Genomic DNA, 21,559 nt, shown 5'->3' with positions numbered 1-21,559 from the left:
TAAACAATATGGGAAAATGTAGGTGCTGAGAAAATGTTTTCTTCAAGCATAAGTTTAGTAAAAAACCTGTTCCTAGAAGGGAAAATCCTACTTGCTGTGTGAAAGATCGACAAACTCAGGAACTGTCTAAAAGAAGGCTGGTTTTGTTTAATAAGAGCTAGACCAATTATAAAGTTAAAATTACAACAGTCGCAGGCTGCAATTCCGATCATAAAGTAGTGCAAGTTTAAAACCTCGTTGCCCGTCATACCTCGAGTGGTAGAATCGGGATTATTTTAAACATGGAGATTTTAGGGTATTCAGAAATATTTATTAGTTTTATTTAAATAATGTCCGATATCATTGCAATAATTTATTGATTCAGCTAGGTGTCTTGCATACAGCTTTGCTGCGCTTTGTCAGAAAATTTTTATAAATTATTACACAAAAGCAGGTTTAAACTGAAATGTTAATAGGATATATTATAGCATTTAAAAAATAACATTTAACATATTGCCTATGTCACATTACGTGCTGCATTGTCGATTTAGAAAATACCATTCATCGCAGATTTAACTCTAAAACTAAGATATTTGATGGAGAACCATAACTGGTTAAGGATGAAGCCTTGGTTTTTGTGGCGCTGAGTTTGGACACCAGCTTTGAATTTTCGAATATAACTGTTGAACACGATGTAGGGCACTTCTGTTAGCTGGCAGTTTGCTTCTTATTTTTTTAAGTGTAGTATGAAAAGATAGGCCGGACTTTTTTTCTTGCCGAAATTTTAGTGTAAATGCAGGACTCGACAAATTATGCAAAATTCTACTTACCACAAAAAAAAAAAAAAAAAAAAAAAAAAAAAAACCTCGTCTGAAACGCTCCCCCCCCCACACACTTTCATTTTGTGTCCCAGTAAGTCATTAGGGATACTATAAAGTAATTAGTAATGCTGTATCGTTGTTTGGAGAAAGATTCCTTTTTAAGAGAACCATTCCAAGGAGACATTAATAAATAAGTTAAGATTTTTATTTTTTTGGAAAGTATAATATAATGTCATGTTATATAATTTTTTGTCATTAGAATGGGCCTTATATTACGCATATTCGCCTGTTTTCTTACCGTTAAAGATTTCGAAAATATTTTTTTAATAAAAATGTTATGAATAATACTTAAAATCATCCTTGAATATATAAGAAAGGTGATGATAAAACTGACAAATGATGGACCTATAACTTCTCCCAGTCCTTTATAAGCATTTTACCAAAATAATAATGCCAAAATTAATATATTAAATTGTCAACAGCCCGAACAATGGGTTTGCAATGTCTCCTATTTGAAATAAATAGGAGATATTGGGAGTAAAACGCAAGCCACATCTCCCAGTTGGTGCCTTTCCCTGGGAAATGCAGGGTATACTTCCAGTAGGCTAATGTGGCTAGTGAAGCATGTTAGGGCTAATCACCTGATATGCGTATTTTTTCTGATTACGAAGGGAATAAGACAGAAAAATCATGTAGGTCAACCTTCATCTCTTTATTTCTCTCTTTTCTCAAAGAGAAATTTGAAGCCTGTCGTTTCTGGACTTCCAGAAAGCCTTTGAGGAAGCAAAGCCCATAAACTAAAGCAGGAAGAGTTAGGCACTCAAAACAACTCTGGAGAAACCTACTCATTGCATCCACTTACAATTCGTACCGTCTTGAAATGTGGAAAATTTCGTGAACTGTGCACTTTAGCAGAGTCCGTAAAGCTTGAAGCAGTCTGCATCCAAAAACAGGTTTTGAAGAATGAAATCACATCGAACTGGAGTTTTCTCTCTCTCTCTCTCTCTCTCTCTCTCTCTCTATATATATATATATATATATATATATATATATACATACATACATATATACATATATATATACACACACACAGTAAGCCCTCGATTTAACGGACAAAATTTTCGGTCCGTATGTCACATGTGAAAATTTACACCCTGTTAATTTTGAAATGCTTTTTACCAAAATTTGCTTATAATTAAATTAATAGGTTATTTTTGTTATTAATTTCCTGTTATTTTTTACAAATTTTGGCGAATAGGCCATATGTTGGAAAAACACTAGTAATTTAGCCGACATAAATGAGTCACCGCTCATAAAATAAAACATGTTCGGCGAATGATTAGGACATGATCGCACTAATTGGTTCTTTTGTCGCGTCGCGTGACTTTCTGCGGCTTTATTATACACAATTTCGTAATTTTAGGGAGTTAATTATAAAAAAAAATTGATAGTTTTTTTCCAAAGCAGGATTACCTAAACGAAGCCCCTCAACATCGAAAAATTAACTTCACGTTAACTTATGTGAAAATAGTGTGTAAAACAATTTTTTTTTACAGTGCTAATATTGATAAAATTGCAGTATAATGTTACAGATATTTTTATTTAAAAAAATTCGCGGACACCTTTAGGACCTATTAGCCCGTTAAATCGAGGGTTTACTGTATATACAAACACACACACGAGGGACGTCCAGAAAGTAAGTTCCGTTTTAAATATTTTCACTGCAGCGCTGCAATCGCAATGGTGCGCATGCGTTGTGAGTTTGTTGATTTAGCAAGGCGGTGCCATTTTCAGACATTCTCGCAGTGCCTACGCTTCTTAGTGTGTGTATAATATCTAAGAAAATCGAATCGCTCGCCGCATGTTTTTTAATGAAGGACGTATGCATGATGATGAACGGCGGGTGACGAACGATTTGGACTAACGTCTGCCCACATACGGCCGGCTTTAACACAACTTCTCGCCACCTTCGGCTGGGAACAATTCCATCATCCCCCATATAGTCCTGACCTCGCGCCAAGCGACTTTCACCTGTACAAACATCTGAATCTTTCCTTGATGGCCGGCGGTTTCAAGACGAGGTCAAAGAAGCAGTCAATACGTGGTTTGCGTCACAGTCGGCAACCTTCTACGACAAAGGTATACAACTCTTGGTGCCCCGTTATGATAAGTGCCTGAACAATGGCGTAAATTATATGTCGAAAGTGAAATATGTCTGCTTTAATTTCCAATAAAGTTTATATATAATATAGGCAAACAAATCTTGTATTAGAGGAATTGGAATCCTGGTCAACAAAAGGATCTGTAATCGCAGTTCATCTATCACCAGTTTCAGATAGAATAATGGCCTTAACTTTAAATTCAAATCCAAAAGCAACAACAGTAACCTGTACCTCTGTACCTACTGATGTTAGATGAAATTCCAAGAATGCTTTCTACATTGACTTTCTTATTATAGATTGAGATTTTAATGCACAAATATAATCAATTGTTTCAGCAATCACGAAAAATATGTACAGGATCTTTCACGTATCACAATACAACAAATGACTGGGTATATTCTAGCTGAATCATGCAACAGTCAACCTTGTAAAAGATCAAATTTCCCAACAAACCTGGGGGGAATGCAATTGGTAAGATCTACATGAAACAATATCACATATTGATCATATTTAATCAGTGGAAAGTAGGTAAGATCAGCTTAAAATGGTGTGGAACTGAGCTCCAATCACAGAACAGTAAGTGTGCGTATAAAACTTCGAAGAATTGATACGGATCTAATTTCATTAAGCAGGAATCAGAAGATGCCCAATCTAAATACTGAACTAAAAGAACTAAAGGATCAACTCGAAGTGACCTTTCGAAATGACAAGGAAACCCATATCCAGGCTGTCTGAAATTACAACTATATCATAACCATAAATATAAAAATATTTATGAAGATAAATATACACACGCTGGCTACTGAATTATAAACTTTTATGCATATACACGTAAACATCACGCAATGAACATGTAAAATACTTGTCACGCGTGTTCCAGGCAACTATTTAAGAATGCTGCTAGTCAGTAATCAAGAATGTTGATCACAATGGGGATAAGCAGATCGCTGTCGTTCGAGAAGGCTTGCACAAACAACTTCCTATATGCAGCAGTTGAAGTATTTAATGAAGACTTTTCGACCCATACCTTGTCGCTCTATGCGCAGGGAATTGAGGATCGGTATTGGCATGTCTATACGTAAAATAAAATTTCTAATTCGGTGGCCGGTATGTGTATCAAGTACAGGGGATTATCAAAATGGAAATAAGTTTGTTTTTTTTTAAGAAAATTTTTATTAAGCTGTGGGCCCATCTCCCGTTGTTAGAAAACGCCATCGATTCGACATGGAATACACTAATACAAGTCATGTACGTAAGATGGAATTTGTGACCATTCTGCAAAATATGTCTCTACTGTGACTCGTGATACACCTGAGATTTCTGCCGTTTTGGTTACGGCAGCTCCTGTAAGTCCTACACCAATGATAATACCTTTATGGAAGTCGCTGAGCTCTGACATTTTGAACACTAACTGCCCAACAACAAGTCAGAGACAATGTAATCCGCTATGCGAAGTATGGTACTGTGCAGTATGATATCGGCTATCACATCATAGTCCATAGTCGATGTTGGATTAGCTGTTGTGCAGTTAGTGTGCAAAATGTCAGATCTCAGTAATGATCTCCAATAAAAAGGTATGATCATTGGAGTGTGGCTCGCAGAAGCTGTAACCAAAACGGCAGAAATCGTAGGTGCATCACGAGCCACAGTATCGAAGATTATGACAAGTTATGGAAATGGACAAGGCGTTGTCTCCAATCGGTTCGATCACATTTTTCGCATGCAACATCACAGGCAAAGTTGGGACATATTTTGCACGAAGAATGGTCCGAAATTCCATTATCTTATGTGAATGACTTGTATCAGGAAGCCTCAAAAAGAATATAAGCTAAAAACGGCCAGATACATGAAGAAAATTAATTCGGTGTGGAAGAAGTACTTCGAATAACTGTTTACCTTCACTACAGATGCTTTGCAGAGATAATAATCCAGGAAAAACTTCCCATTATTATATGTGTAACAGTTTTACAATACAAGAATTTGAAAAACGTTTGCATTCTTTTATAAAACCCCAAAAAAATGAGTAAGCACTTGAACTTGACGGCATAACAGCAGAGGATATTAAACATGGAGGAAAAGAGTTATGGAAATAGCTGTTAAATGTTAAATATAGTTCGAGCTACATCCAACATTCCATTACAATGAAGAGGCTTAATAATACCAATACCCCCCCCCCCAAAAAAAAAAAAAATTACAGAAGAATCGCATTACTTCCTACCCCACGGAAAATTTATAACACGATGCTTCTAAACCAAACTAACTGCTGTACTCAAAAACTCAATCATCTTTCTTGAAAACGCATTAACGAACACACCCAGTACCTTGGAAGGTTTCTAGAAGCCAAAGATGAAACCTTCCTTTAATCTTAAACTGCACTTTTCAAAGCCTTCGATTCAATGAATAGGCAAAGGAGGTTCAAAATTCTCATTTATCATGGCATACCCTTGAAAAATAACTAAAACAATAGCAGAAGCGTACCAGAATTACCTTGTAAGAGTAACGAAGAATGGAAAACATTCACGATATGGCTGCCGCCATATCAAAAGTGTCATGGTGAAAAGCCTTGGAAACAGTCAGGCAGACCACATGAACTCGCATAAACTGATAAGAGAGGGAGTGTGTGTGCTGAAAATGGTTGTGCATAACTATCTTTATGCTCCAGTGGATATTTTCAACTAGGAAGAATGACAGAATTCTTTCCAAATGAATAAATTCTATGATGACAGCTTTCCGGCAGTCGCTGTATTGATAATTATCCATACATAAGTAATTTTCGCATTTGATTATAATAAAATGCGAAAACGTATTTGCACAAGCTAAAATTGTTAGCTCGGTCAATAACAGTCTGCTGTTCAGTCACTATGCAAGTCGAACTGAAACAGGAAACGGATGAACAGTTCTAAAATGGAAATAGAGGCTATGAAGATCAGTAAATAATGATTTGGTACAAACCTCTAATTGAGGGTACCCTCAACTGTAGAGAGCCCTTTACAGCGTGCCAAATCATTATTTACTGCAGCTCTGTAGCCTCTTTTTTTCCACGCAAGAACTGCTTATCCGTTCCTTGTTTCAGTTCGGCTTGCATAGTGACTGAACAGTAGACTGGTATAAAGTGGTGAATGCAGACTATTATTCACGGAGCTAACAATCTTGGCTTGTGCAAATACTTTTCGTAATTGTACACTGATGCATATTGGTACACTATCAAATCGTAATGAAAAAAATTAAAATCTTCCTCCTTTTCTCCCTCTCCATTGTTTGATCTACGCAGATAACTGAGGAAGTTGAATAAAGCTCAGTTAATACTGAAGCTGAACATAAATAGAATATGCCAAGAATCGTTAATTAATACAGAAAGTACTGATTACTGAGAATTTTTCCTAATCAATAGAGCAACGAAGTCCTTCCTTTAATGTAATCTCTAACACTATCTTTGTTTTTATAATCTATTTCCAAGAACCGAAATAAATGCATTATCATTTATACCAACATATCTTCCTCTATCGAAGTCCAGGTAGTCTTTGTGATAATTTTATTTCTTCTTATCACTTCACAACAGAAGCGATATGAAATATTGAATAAACATGCAAAGACTATTTTTAATTTCTTTCACTGACTGTTGTTCTCTCTCTAGTGTTGATAGGAAGTAATTTGATCCATTATTTAAAAAAAAAGGGGGAGGAAGTACTTCGGGGAAGGGGAAGGAACTATTTCTACCAAGGAAATACTTCAAAATTCATTAACATCTCATTAAGCACTACTTTGGCAGAATGTTCGTGGTCCTAAGGTTTTCAAAAGCTTCTGCGAAATATTGGTAATATTTCGACGATAAAAAAAGCAAGAAGATAATATTTGCATCTGTTTACAATTTTCAGGAAAACAAATACGTTGCTCCGAAGCACGAAAACGGTAGGGAAAACTGTTAGCTCGCTATCGGTGAGCTGAACTCAGAATGAACAGCGAAGAATGATAATAGCTAAACGATAATGACTCTTCTTCAAAGCATAAAATTTGTTGTTTTACTGAACTGCCTATCTGATTCTTACCACTGCCAAGAGCGTCCCCATGTTGCGGATAGGGTGGTTGATTGATTTAAGATTTATTTGCGCAAGGACAGCAAAGGTTACAACAATAAATAAGGTGACAATAATTATAAAAGGCTAAATTAGTAAATATGTATGTACAAAAAATTAAGCAGTGCAGTATCTACATATAAATAGAATGTATAATCATATGCATTTCTATAAATTAATTCTTTGTAAAAAGTTAAAAACGTCATTCAGTTTGTCCGCGTCTGATAACATCTGTTGGCGTATATATGGTTCGGCCAGATAAGTAAAAATTTCTTTCCCCTCTCGTGTGAAGTGCTTACACTCCACCAGAATATGACAAATGGTAAGAAATATGTTGCATTTTTTCACACATAGGTGGGTCATCAGCCTTCAGTAAATGAGAATGTGTAAGATGAGTGTAACCTATACGAAACCGAGCAAGAACAACTTCCTCTATTCTGTTTCTACGTTGATTAGAATGCTAATTTCAGGCTTAATATCATGCAATTCGTTTGACAGTGCTTCCTTCCAAGGTGATTGCCACCAGGCAATTAGCTTTTATCTTGTAAAACGTCTGTAGCTTGTATAGGAAACTGTCAAACAGTACGTGGGAAAAGTATGAACTGATCTAGCAACTGTATCTGCAGTCTCATTTCCCTTAATTCCAATGTGGCTGGGAATTCATGAGTTGTAACACCTCACAAAGCACTGGATATGAATTATACATAGGAGGTAGCCTGTAAAGAACTCAGTCTGAATAAATTAATTTCGGTAGCGGTTCTCTTTTCATATGCACAACTGCAAGCTGAATAGCAGGCAACTCTGCTGTTGCTTTCTAAATACCAGGGAAGTCTGGTGTTTACTATTTTCTCTAATATCTTACAAAGGCAGCTGTTCAGAGCAATAGGTCGGTAATTATTTGCTTGCGTTAGATTCTTTCCTGGTTTTGGGACAGCAATGAAAACCGACTTATGCCTGCCAAGAATCTGGAAACTCTTCATCTGTGTGTGTGTGTGTATGTATGTATATATATATATATATATAAAGAGAAGACCGATGAAAGTGCGCCCATTATTTTAAGGACACAATCACTAAGTCAGCCATTGCATAGAAGTAAAAAAAAAAATAAAAAAAAAAAACAGGGTCAACAAAAACAGCTATGGATCACCCATGACATTCTAAACCTTAATATATACAAGAAAGTAGGACGCTTCATCCATATGAAGAATTATAAACAACTAAATAAGTGATAAATAGAAGCAAAAGAATAATGGTGTATAGAAAAGTGCAAAGAAATCGATTTAACCGAGAGAGGGAGAATCGATAAAGCATATTATCAGACCTCCATGGATTCAAGTGACTCATCGTAGGAGGCCCCACTATTACACACAGTTTTATCACACCATGTGTTAAATGTCTTCGCATTCACAACACTGTTTTATCTCCTTTTGATTTATTCCCTTTTAAATTTATTTGTAATGAAAAACTTTAATTTCAAAATATTGGAAATAGCACAGCGTATTGCATCCATACGCTGTGCTATTTCCACACAACTTTAATTTAATATTATATGAAGAAAAATCATAAGATTCTAAAATTAATTTCCCCATACATATAAATAACATTCCATGTTTACAATATGATCAATAATTACAGACTCTTAAAATAGTATATATAAATAGTAATGCAAATCCTTTCACAAGATTGAAAATCTGTTGTACATTTCCCATGGGGGGATGAGCCGGCAGAACAAAAGAAGCACGGGTATAAAAAATAAACATAAGAACATTCTTATAGATAAGGAAGAAATTTCTGAAAGAGGGAAGGAGTACTAAGAATTCTATAAAGGAAAAGATCTAGACACCGGGGCTGTAGAAGAAGAAGAAACAAGATTTGACGGGGAACAAATTGGCCCAACCAGATCCCAAGATAGATTTCAATGGGCGCTAAATGAATTGTTTAACAAGCTACCAGGTGTTGATAACATTCCCTCAGAATTAATAAAATATTTATTCAGGAAATATGTCATACCTATTCAGTATCGTAAGGGATGTGTGTGAAACTGGAATCATTCCCAAACACTACACAATGCTCTGTCATTCGATTTCTAAAATGTTACTGAAAGTTCAAAAAAGATTAACAAATAAGGCTGAATAATATATCAGCAATATCCAATTTGAATTCAGGGAACGAGGGACAAGAGATGCAATCCTAGGGCTTCGAATAATTACAGAAGATTTGAGAAAAATAAATTATCTGATGGTTTTTCTTGTCCTCGAGAAAGCCTTTGATAGTCTTGACCGGAGCCAAATGTTTAAAAAATTCTTAAAAACAAAAGGTAAATTGGAGAGATAGAAAGCTCATATCATATATTTAATTTCTACAAGGACCGAGAAGCCCAAATAGAAACAACAGCGAAACTAAAACAGCAAGGATACGTACAGATGTGAGACAAAGCAGTTCTCTTTCTCTGATTGTTTAATCTCCACATTGAAGAAGCAATAAACAAATTAACAAAACTAATAGAATTAAGATAAATGGAATTTAAATTAACTGGCTACGATTTGGTGATTATATAGCGGATGTCGCTGACAAAGTAAAACTGAAATCCACCTTGACAAGGATTAAAGAAATTTTCACACAGTGCAATCTAAAAATTATAAAACTAAACTATAGTGGTAATTTAGTTTTCTAAACACAACTAAAGCGAATCTCATGATAAACCTCGAAATAAACAGTCCAATACAACAGGTAACTAACCTTGGAAATGTCATCACAGGAGATTGCCGAATCAGATATAACAGTAAGCTGGGCCAACAGAAGAAACATTTTTTTTTTATTAGTAAAGGACTCAGCATTCAACTAAAAAAAGAGCCTAGTGAAAACATTCAAATGAAGCATAGCATTACATAGACTTTGAGACTAACAAAACAATACACAAAAAGCTTGGTATTGGAGATGGATGATGATATTACACTGGTGTCCAGAAGCTAAGGACGACCTACATTTTTCATGACTACAGCGAAATGTGGACATAAATTTATTGCCAGCATACTAATAAATTATATCACAAAAAATGTGTTATAAATTTCGTACAAATTAAGTTGCAATGTGTTTTTGGCAAAAGTTACAAATTTCTTAAGCATGCAGTTAAGGAATTAATGCACAGTGCTTATGAAACTATGCGGAGAGACACTTCAGTATGGAAAATGTCCACTCCAAACTGCAATGCAGCTCTCATAACGTCTCATAACCATACTCAGCACCAAGTAATTCAGGAGTTCTTGAGGCAAACTGGCGCACTCCTTTAGAGCAAGGATAAGGCCTTATTTGTTTTCTGGAAGGGAATTTCAATATTAATATATGTATATATAATATATTATATTATGATGTGACACCTCCAGGGAGTCCAAAGACTCATCGAGGGAGAGTAGAGTGTGCGAACAGCATCGAACGATTGATCCCTTCCAATTACTACCCGCGCTCAAACTTGCTTAACGTTTTGCGTGAGCCATTAGTAGCAGAGGCTCGACCAACCTTTGCCAGCAAAGATTGGTAGTTGTTCAAGCAGTAATGCACCTTCTTATTAGGTCTCAAACGCGTTCATAGTATGAGCTGAGAGCGGGCTGGCCACTCGATTAGATTAATATTCTCGGTCTCCACAAGAATCTCCGCTACTTGTGTACGGTGCAGTGTAGCATTGTCATCTATAAAATAAAGAATTCTTTGCCTACAGTACCACGGAATATTCGAACATGGCGTTAAAAACTTCGTTGCAATGTCGTTCACCAGTCAGTCCATGACTCCAACCCCGCCGTATCTATCCCTTTCAAGAAAATTCTCACGATGGTAAACAGCAGTACCATTTTCACGCCAGATGAAGTGTTGTCTAAAAAGGAAAAATTAAAATGACTCGTATCTAAAGAGTACATTAGCCCCATTGGTGTCTTGTCCAATTTTTATGGATACACCACCGCTGAAAACGTGCTCTACGGATAAAAGGACGCCGACTACGAGCTTTCGGACGTATATAGGCCTACTTGTCGCAGACGTCTTGTCACAGTCTATCGAGATATATAGGCGCATCTGTGCTTGAACAGAGCTGACTTACAAAAACGACCTGCCGTGGTGCGTCGATTACGTTTCGCTGTTAGAACCATAACGGCAAAACGAAATTAATCTAATTTATCTTATAAGCGAAATTAATCTAATGTCATTTAAAACAAAACGAGACAGAAGGGGTAACAAAAAAAGGTGTTCGATGTCGGAAAGACAACCACGATCGGGACGTGGGGGGGGGGAGGAATGATGCAGCTAATAATGCCTTAGAAGACGGGAATGAAACTCAACAATATCGCAGCGCTTGGTAACAGCAATTTAATTTGGAAGAAGAACGTGTTGATAGGAAAGTAGTAATACTGTTAGCTTAATTATGTAATACTATTACAGTATCGCTTATACCCACGAAGGGTATAAAGGAAATTGTACATTTCCAGCAGAATGAATAATGGTGTCTTCTGTTTTTATTAATTTTATTAAAAATATTAGGGATACAAAATGTTTTCAACTAGCTACAAGCCAGCTGAAAACACTTATTTCGAACTCCACATTAAATTCTCAGGTTATATTCAAAACCTTATTATTGATATTATTGAAATGTTCCAAGGCTGTTCAAAAGAAAAATGAGGTAGATCGAGTCTAAATTTCATTGAAATTTCTCGCTTCCTTTTCTGCCTATACTAAAACTGGTTAAAATGTGCTAAGAAATTATCAGTACATCTATTAGTAATTAATAAATAAATAAAAGTCTGCCTGAGTTATTCCACTGGATAGTGTTACTTGCTGTCATCAAACAGACTCTGGTCATGGATGCCTGAAATGACTAAAAAGTCATCCAAGATTTATCGTCCTTTTGAGTAGGATTAACATTAAGAAAAGAAAAAAATCCATGGTTTCAAATCCCACTGTAGCATGGATCACCGTGAAAGTCTTTTGTCTGTTACATGGCGTGAGATCACCACCCTGCTCCATGAACTCCAAAAGTTCCATGTTTGGTCTCTAGCGCAGACCATTAAATGTGCTATTAATTTCCAGCCTTCGTGGATTAGATGGGATTGACATGAAAATATAAAAGATCTTCCTAACATTCCGTCCTCAACATCAGTGTCTCCTTTGATTTTTCGATTTAAGATCAGAAGACTTCGTCGTTCCGGCTACCAAAAAAAGTTTCCTGATTATGACACCATTTTATTGATGACCGTGACGACTTGTACTTTAGAGTTAATTCCTGCTTTTCACACTCTTGCCCTGTATATTTACATCGGGAAAAATTAATCCATGTTCCAAATGTTCTTAGAAAGAGTAATGAACAATGAATCTCCATCAAATCCATTAACGTGAACTTCTACGTTATTTGTACGTAATCTCTGATTACTGCTTATTATCGGTAAAAACATCGGATATTATGTTCTACAGATTAATTACAGTTCATGGTTATAATACAAATTATGAATATAATTTGTATTATATTATGTAATACAATGAATTAGTCATTTCTAATAACGAAACTGTTACAGTGCTCCTATCAACGTGATAAATATTCCAAGCAGAACATAATATTCGAAGAATTTAAGTCGTCCTTTGTAGCTGATTCCAAGACTTCCAGTTTTTACAAATAATAAATCTGGGAATCATAATTTTTGCGATTCAAGAAGCCAAAAGGCAATTATTATTATTAGTGGGACTAATCTGTGGTCTGTGTAGTATCTCTATCTAGGGAAAGAGGTTTGCCATAAGAGAAACACGTTATAAAAAGAAGGTAGTGAAATACAAACTGGTTTGTCAGTAGTGCAATGAATAAATCATATCTAATAATTAAGCAAAGTATATTAATTTCATTTTGATGGTTTATCAAAATATTGCGGCATTATCTGTCACCACGAGGAAATGTCTCTGTACGCCTCTAAATATTTGTTTTGTGTCACAGCGCCGCCTTGTGATAAGTAGCCACGTTACTTTTAAATGACATCATTGCCTGAAATGAACATAAAACGTAACTGAGCTCATAATTACTATTTGTTCATTCGTAGTAGGTATAATGATAGTGTTATTATTGCCCTTAATGAACTCTATTAGTAATAAATTCATTACGAGTAAGCTACAGGAAGTCCACAAACAGAAAAGTACTCTTCCATCATTTAATAAGTTGCTTTCCATTATTAAACAACCAAATTTCTTTATAGAACTATATGTGAAAAGAAATTTTGTTGCGTGACAGACAAAATAAAGAAAATAAGAAACAGTAAAAAACTTAAAATTATAAAGTATTCCATCAGGTCGTTTGCGAGGTTATGGAAGTCATGATCGGCACACTGCAAGTAGTTATCAGTTCAGTAAGTGAGATGATGACCAGACACGGTGGAACAGTTTATGAGGTATGCACTCGTATAATATAATCTGCCCACAGTATAGAGAGCTGTCGCTGGCAAGCTGCCAAGAAGAGTCCATTCATGTTGAAGGGCAGAAAGGAATAAGACGATGTACGAATTGGTCACCAACACGCGAATTTACGTGCTTTATACATAAAATTTTCGAACTGTTATACAAGCAAAATAGTTGTCACTTTAAAAACTACAATGACCATAAAAGAGAAGTTAATTTTCTGACGTGTAGTAATAAACAACCCATCCCACAAGACGGATTGATTACCCTATAAGAGGAATGGATTCTCCTTCTTTTCACATGCGCAACAGTGTCAAAGGGTCTCGAATCTGTGAGCGTACTATAATTATATGATCAGCATATAATTACGATGAGGAATAAGTAATATTAAGTGGTAGATTAAAATTAGTGAAGGTGTTCTCCCAGTTGAAAGATGTTCGACTAAGTGTAGTCTCTCGATGATCAGTTATAAAAAAAAGGTACCGAAAGATCACACCTGTAAAACGCATCCTCACGATATGAGAAATCGAGGTACCTTATTTGTCATTGTGAAAGAAATAATGTATGCAACTTAAACCTTTCTCTATAATACAAAAACGTGGCGCCTGGCTGATATATGGATACATAAATGTAAATGGTAAGCAGGAGAAACAAAACAAAAACTAACTAGTGATGTATGGGTGTGTAAGTGAACAGTACATAATAAGCAATTAGCGGAAGCTGACGAGCAAGTAGCGGAGAACCTAGTCAAATATGTTACGGCAGAACTCATCAAAGAGTGCCACCTAGATTTACTCCTCGGAAGAAGCTCACGTTTCAGTCATTCTCAGTAGCCCAGTGTTGGCAGTCATACAACTGAGTCAGTGTTTCTCACTGTTTTTTCTCTGTACTCAGTGTGGAGGAGAAACCCATAAACTTGTATCGTCTACTAAAAGCCCTTAAGCCAGTTGTAACTGGTATTATATTAGGGGATAGGATTTTTTTCCCCTTTCGCAAAACAGTACGTGAACACGCGCATTTAACCCACAACAAACTATCAATATAGGGCTAACTACGTTATATATTTTAATAATTAGGTTCGCTTTAAAGCTAGTTAACTTGGCTTTGAAGCAAACATAATACCAGAAAGGAAAAAGATAATCTTTTACCTCGGATAGTTTATCTTTCTATTTTCAATCATGAGACTAATATATATTATGTGTAGCAGATGCATGTTGCTGTTGTTATTTTTTTCGGTCTATTTGTATGTTTTACGGGAGTTGCGAAAAGAAAAAAAAAACCATTTCCATATGAAACTGGCTAAATCCACCTTCAGCTGAAATTACTCTCCGTATTGTACAAGAATTCGAATCCTGTTTTTTTTCCCCCTTTTTTTTTTTTTAAGGACAAATGTCGCATCTGTATCGTTTCGTCCCCGCTACTGAGATTGAAAATGCGTCTGATTCTAAACGCTGATCATAATTTAAATTATATCACTTGATTTATGACGTTTTTGCGTTCGATCATTGATATAATGCAAATAACTGTTTAATCTAATTATGTTAAAGAAATGTTTGCATTTTTAGTACTCAAACTGACTGAGGATTTCTAAATTTCAGTTTTCATGCTTTGCCATGTAACTATTCGAATAATAAGACATGATTTTGAAATCCGTGCAGAACTCGTTGGACCTCTACTGCGACCGGAGATTTGTTCCTGCTTTGTGTAGTTTCGGTTTAATATTGAACTATCAGATTCTGTAAAATGGGTGCCTTTAGGGAACTGAAAGGGATTATTGCACATTACGGAACAATTTTATCCGCGTCGGGCACCTAACAATTTAATCAACCGTGCAAAAGCCGATGTGACGGAGACCAATGATATCGGACTGACAAGTATCGACATCCTCCGATAACAATTAAGAATGCTGTCGAAGACAGCCGACAACTAGAAGCTAGAATAAATGTTCTTATTAGAAACTTTATTTATTCTTGAAACAAGTTTCCATCAAGTATGACAGGGTCATATTAATGCCTACTTTACAGCACAAACAGTACCGGCTCTAAATTTTTTCGAAGTCCGAAATCATAAAAAAAATTCGAATTTTATGTATTTGATAAAATATGTCATTTTGAATAATAATAATAATAATACACGTTTATTAAATATTTCTTTTTTTCTTGCTGCTAGATCAAAGGATAAAGTTCATAATGTATTTTTATATCTTAATAAATTAAGATATGATTAGAAAACGAACGTGATTTTGGTATTGGTCCCAGCCAGGGCACGTGTGCTGTATATAAGTTGCTTGTGGATTATTAAAAAAAAATAAAAATCAGATAATTGAAAGACATTTGGAAATTATGTCAGATTGTATTCCTAAAATTCAATGCGCAGTTAGATACGTGCAAGGCCAGCGTTCGCACCTACCACTAACACAATTTCTTCTCCTTGTAGTTCCACATAAACACGGATGTCACTTTTATCCGGCTTTATAATTCGACACTCCTTTCGTCGGAAAAATGACATAAAATATCTCGACAGTCACACATGACAAGAAATCACTTGTTGCATGATTCATCTCGATCGCACGGACATCGCTAACGTCATCGATTGTTGCGCTAATCTCACGTGTAATGAAGGAACACATTCCAAGGAATGTGACTTGGACACTCTTGCTTGAAACGGAAACGGAAAAATTTGGGAAATGTGCCAAGATTTGGAGGTGTGATCACATGGGCTGTCTCGTGGCAATGATAGCAGACCCACAAAATATGGGGGGGGGAAGCCGCGCACCTACTGGACGACTAACTGTCTGCCAACAGCCCAATGCATGAATCACACACACACACACACACACACACTCTCTCTCTCTCTCTCTCTTTTTCTTTGACGTCGGTTCCAAAGCGAAGTCCGAGAAAGAAATGTATTTGTCTGCTCGACCTGATTCAGGATCGTCCCACTGGGTAGGGGGGGGGATGAATAATAAGCCGCTTAGGAATCTCAGAATAAGCAGGTATACAGAAGTGAGGGGGGGGGGGACATAATGCCAAGTCCTCCAGGAATTATTGGGAGGGAAGGAACAAGGGGGGTTTTCAAATGTCATAACCATCGTCTTAGTGTTGATTTGAGATTTCCGAGTCTACCCTCAACTATTTGTGTTGGTATTAATGAATGAGGACTTTCCAGTAATGCGAATACAGGTTCTCACCATATCTAAGCAGAAATAGGCAAGTCGTGGAACATTATTAAGGACGATTTTTCTTAGCACTTCATTCAGTTATTGTAAATAGAATAACCTCATTTCTTTTGCAGGAAATTTAGAAAATTCTCCGTTCTTCACTATAATCGAAGTCATTCTCTGCACTTGCGTGCTATTCTAAAATAGTGACACACTTTGTTAGGGGAGGGTCTATAAAATGTGACTTTCATGATGTGGAAGGAGGCGGTGCTGTCACATTGCAAAGTAAAAACATTTTCTTAAAAATAAGTAATCATTATTTTAGACTGGAAAAGGAATGCTTAAAAATTACTATGAATCGAATTTGCGTAATGGATATCGTCATTTATAATTTTAAATGATTAATTATAAAAGTTACAAAAATAAAGTTTATTTATGTGAAAAATCTGAAGGCAAAACAGTACGGGTTCCCATGCATCTGTTGAAAAATGTGACATTTCGGCATGAAGATGGGAAATGGAATGTCGAAGCTCTTTTGCACTTGACGATAAAGGAAGATGTTAAAAGTCCATCCATATAAGATTGACTCTTTATTCACATCATCTGCATTCTCTGGAATTATTATTACTTTTGGAATGAAATACATTCCACAATTTCGGAACCCTCCTGATGATATCAATATCCTATCGTTACGCAAGCGTATATAGTGAATATTTGCACTTTCTGGAACTTAGTAAGTAGTAAAGTTTTACATGTGATGCACATGCAAGAAAGCGATCCTCAGAAAAACTCAAAATTACATGTTACAATGGAAAGGAAATTAGAGTTTAATTGTTAGTGAAATCTATTGCCAAAACAAGAACCCTAATAGAATATACAATTATGAAAATGAATGCGACCAATAAAAAAAAAAAAAAAAACATGACCCGTTTCATAATAGCATTCTTTAATGGTGGCATCGGTTTTCTGTCATGACAATCATATTGTAGACATAACTGTATTGTTTGCCTAATTTTGCTACTACAAATGGTTCGAGTGAAATTACTCGAAAAATTTTAACAGAGATCCTAAATACCAAATTTCATTAAATTCCAACCAGTCCGCGCGGTTAGCCTATTGGCTTTGCGCTTCGCAACCATATGCCTGGGGAAGGAGTGTCCCAGGTTCGATTCCCGTCGAAGACGTGAGGATCTTTCTCGGCCATGACCAAGTTAGCCGGACTTGGGCGCGGCCAGTAGGGTTTTTTCCGCCAGTTTATTTGGCGTTTTTCATCCTGCAAACCGGCCACATGAACATACGCTGCTACAGTCAAAAATATATCCCTCCAGCGGCAGGCTAGGCGACAGGTCGTTTGGGAGTGGTACTAACAAGAAGTCGCTAAGTAACATGCGGACCCTGCATAGAATAACGCGTAGTGAAAGAAGAAGATTAAATTCCAACCATCTAGATTGGAATTATTAGTTAGAAACGTTTTGCCTAAATTTTGCAATAAAAATTTGACTATTCAGCCCCTGCATATTTTATACAGCCCCTAGAGGGCGCCTTAATTATTTTCGGTTACAATATGAATTATTTCTGCAACAATCTGATTGAGTGCTGTGGTCATAAGAGGGTTGTTGTTCTCGGAATATGCTGCGATGTATCAGCAATTCAATAAGTTATTTATTTTGCCTCTTTGGCGGTGTTTATCCCATGATTCACGGTTATGAATGTAACTACTAATACCTAAGCCTTTCGTTACGTTTAAATTTAACCATAGGATATATATATTTAGTGCACATCTTAAATGCCATTTCTTATTAAATTCCATTGTCAGAGTGCAATCACTACTAGATAACATTTCGAAATTCTACTTCTTCAGATGGTTCGACTGAAACAAAAATTTGAGGCATCTTGACAAATGTTTGTAAGGATATTCTAGAGGCCGACGAATTTCCGTCGTCTGTTGACGATGAAACATGCTAACTGAACTTCCGTAACTGTGTTGGCGTTCATGATGCGCTTTGGTTGGAAAGGCCTGCGTTCGAGAAAAAGTGAAAAATATTTTAGGGACGTTTCAGCTGAAGGTGAGTTAGCCAGTTTGATGCGAGGATGGAACAGTCTTTCCTTCCGAAAACTCGGTTTTTTTTTTAATCCTGCAAAATAGGCAAACATGCAAAAAAGAATGAAGGAAAAAAGCGCAATTTACACACATAAAACACTAGTCTTGTAGTCTTAGTTGCTTCGCCCTAATGCCAAAGCATTAACACACTGAATAGTTTGTTGCGAAGGCAGAACATACTGTTGCCATGGAAACAATCTGAGATCTCGTCTTGCTCTATAGACAAACAAAAGCATTTATCACACATAGAAAATATATGCTTCTGCACGTTCACCACTAGCTAAGCATATCTTTATAACCATGACATTATTATTCGATATTTTATCTTCGAAAAACTATTAAGAATGACATTGATATGTGTGGTAAATCGCACTGCTTGGTGGGTCGGTAACGTCCTTGACATTTTGCTGCTTAGATCCCATCTCGTATTGTTTCAGTTGATCGTGTTCGGTGTTGAAAGTCAGTGTTTTTGCTCCAGCACGATAGCTGAGAATCAGTAAGTACCTCTCTAGCTCTAGTGGACAATTTTTGGTTGTGGTTGTTGTTATTTGAGATTACAGCTGAAAGTTATGAGACACTTTTTCCAGCACCTTTCATTGGAAAGATATGTGATGAACTACGCTCATGAAGCACAGGGGAAAAAAAAAGCATAAGGATTTTTTATCTGAAGGTAAATTAATCGATTCAGGAGTAGCAGGTTTTTTTTCTCCAGAAAACTCGTGCTGCATTGGCTCTCTATAAAAGAAACAAACCGACCAACGAATTAGACTCAATTCAAGAAATAAAATAGACCTACCTCGTGGCTCTTTATTTACTTCGTATTTCTAATTAACCATCTCCGAATTAGAAACAATGGTTGCACTGTTTTGTTTCCAGGTCAATAAATACATGAATGCGAAGCGTTCTTTCAAATGAAAGTAGCATTTGGATGCTATTGAAATAACGTGGATGCGAAGCATAATTTATTCGACATATTTTATTTAGATGACTGATTTTGATGTTGTAAATCAGCAAAAAATACGTGAATTAATGTAAACAGCATTTGTTTACATTCACCCTGACGGCGTTTTAGAGATGGAAAAGAAGTGAGTACTATTTTTTTTTTCTTCGATCACTTAGGCTTTGTTAACTAAGGATACATTCCGCAAGGCTAGATCACAAGCTTTGTATTACTCGATTGACATGGCTTCCCACCTTTATTTATTTTTTCCCCCTCTACTTAGGAAAGCTCTGAAAGAAAAAAAATTAAATGACTGACACAATTACGAAATGCGATGATAGAGAGCTTAGTGATATTGATAACAGCCTTTGAACGGAACTTCAACAGCGGGGAAAACAAATACATCCATGTAGTGCAATAGCGAAGGCCATGTGACATTTGTCCTAAGACTTGACTACGAATCCCAGGATGTGAGCAATGTTTATGAAGACTTTTCAGCTGAATGTGAGCTTAAAAAGTGAACCAGCAAAGTTGGGTTTTTACAGCAAAACAGACAAACCAGTTGGGGAACCACATCATCTTTGGCGCTACACCTATTACTAGATCCTGGATAATTGCTGAATCTCCTTAAGAAGATTCGGCAATTATCTCGATGCAATATTACTACTCTTCAGTTCCAAATTCTTGAGATCCCTGCTCTCTCTCCACCGACTAACCTGTCTTCACCATCCCACTCTGCGTCTTTCTGATGGTCTTCCATCCTAACATGTCCTGTCCATCTCAATCTCATTAGTTTTTGAGTTCATAAATTCTTCTCAGGACTTTCTTTTCAAACGATTCGAGTTCTTTTTATCTCTTTTAATTATAATCCATGTTTTGGCACCATATGTAAGTGCTGGTCTTATCAACTTCTTATATAAGAATTTTAGCAGCCCTCGTCTTTACAGCCCATAACAACATTTACTGGCAGCTGATATCGTCTGTCTTATGCCCTGACTGATGTTAGTATACTTGCATCCGAGATTCAACAAACGAGTACATAGTCCTAGAGAGAATTGCTACCTTGGCATAAAAACCTTTTAATTAGTATGAATGATTTCTAGTAACTGAATCCAAATAATTTATCTTGATCCAATATCTGAGTTTTGCATCACAAAATAATGCATACATATTTGCTTTTTGTAATTGTCATCATTGCCGTGCTCGGATCACTTCGTAGTTGCAGAGGAAAAGCCGATACGATGAAAGCCAACTGTTGTAATTGGCTTCGCACTTCATTTATTGTCATTTAGTTTAAAATTATGTACAGTGCAATGATATCTATGCTCTCAAATATCCGAATATCAAAAATATCCGAATTTGAGAATCCTTAAAGCAGCGAAAAGAGCATCAATATTAGAAGAAAATCATGAAACTGTGGCCTTCAGAAATTATTATTATTATTATAATTAATTATTACAGACAACTCCAAGGAGCCCTTAGACTCATTGAGGGAGGCTCTAAACATCATGTCAAAACTATTCATCATTCGCACGGTATCTATCATACTTTGCTATGAACTCATTCACAGTCATGGCACCCACAACAAACTCTGGGAACCTGTTCCACTCATTCACCACTCTCCAAGCAAAAAAACTTAGTTCTGTTAACACCCTTGCTAACTACACTCTTACTCACTTTCCATGGATGGCCCCTAGTTCTCCCACCACCACACCTGTTCTGAAAAATTTCCTCTGAATTAATCTTGTAAAAACCTCTCAGCAATTTGAATGTCTCAATCATATCACCCCTTTTCCACCTATCGACCCGTTTCTGTAATTCACAAGTCTTCCACCTGTTCTCGTATGGTTCATTCCACTAGAATCTAGAAATATATTGATAGACCCACTTGTTCCAAGTTTCA

General features: G+C 36.3%; 1 long non-coding RNA gene across 1 annotated transcript in view; it reads right to left on the bottom strand.

The window, feature by feature from the left end:
• LOC150107970 (uncharacterized) overlaps positions 1 to 21,559 on the bottom strand; it is a 50,010-nt gene that overhangs the window by 15,242 nt on the left and 13,209 nt on the right. The window lies entirely within an intron of this gene.

Source organism: Typopeltis vanoorti, chromosome 3, assembly GCF_054136105.1.
Source record: "Typopeltis vanoorti isolate ZY-2024b chromosome 3, IOZ_Tvanoo_1.0, whole genome shotgun sequence".
NCBI classification, from domain to species: domain Eukaryota; kingdom Metazoa; phylum Arthropoda; class Arachnida; order Uropygi; family Thelyphonidae; genus Typopeltis; species Typopeltis vanoorti.
This window is presented reverse-complemented; position numbering and strand designations above follow the sequence as displayed.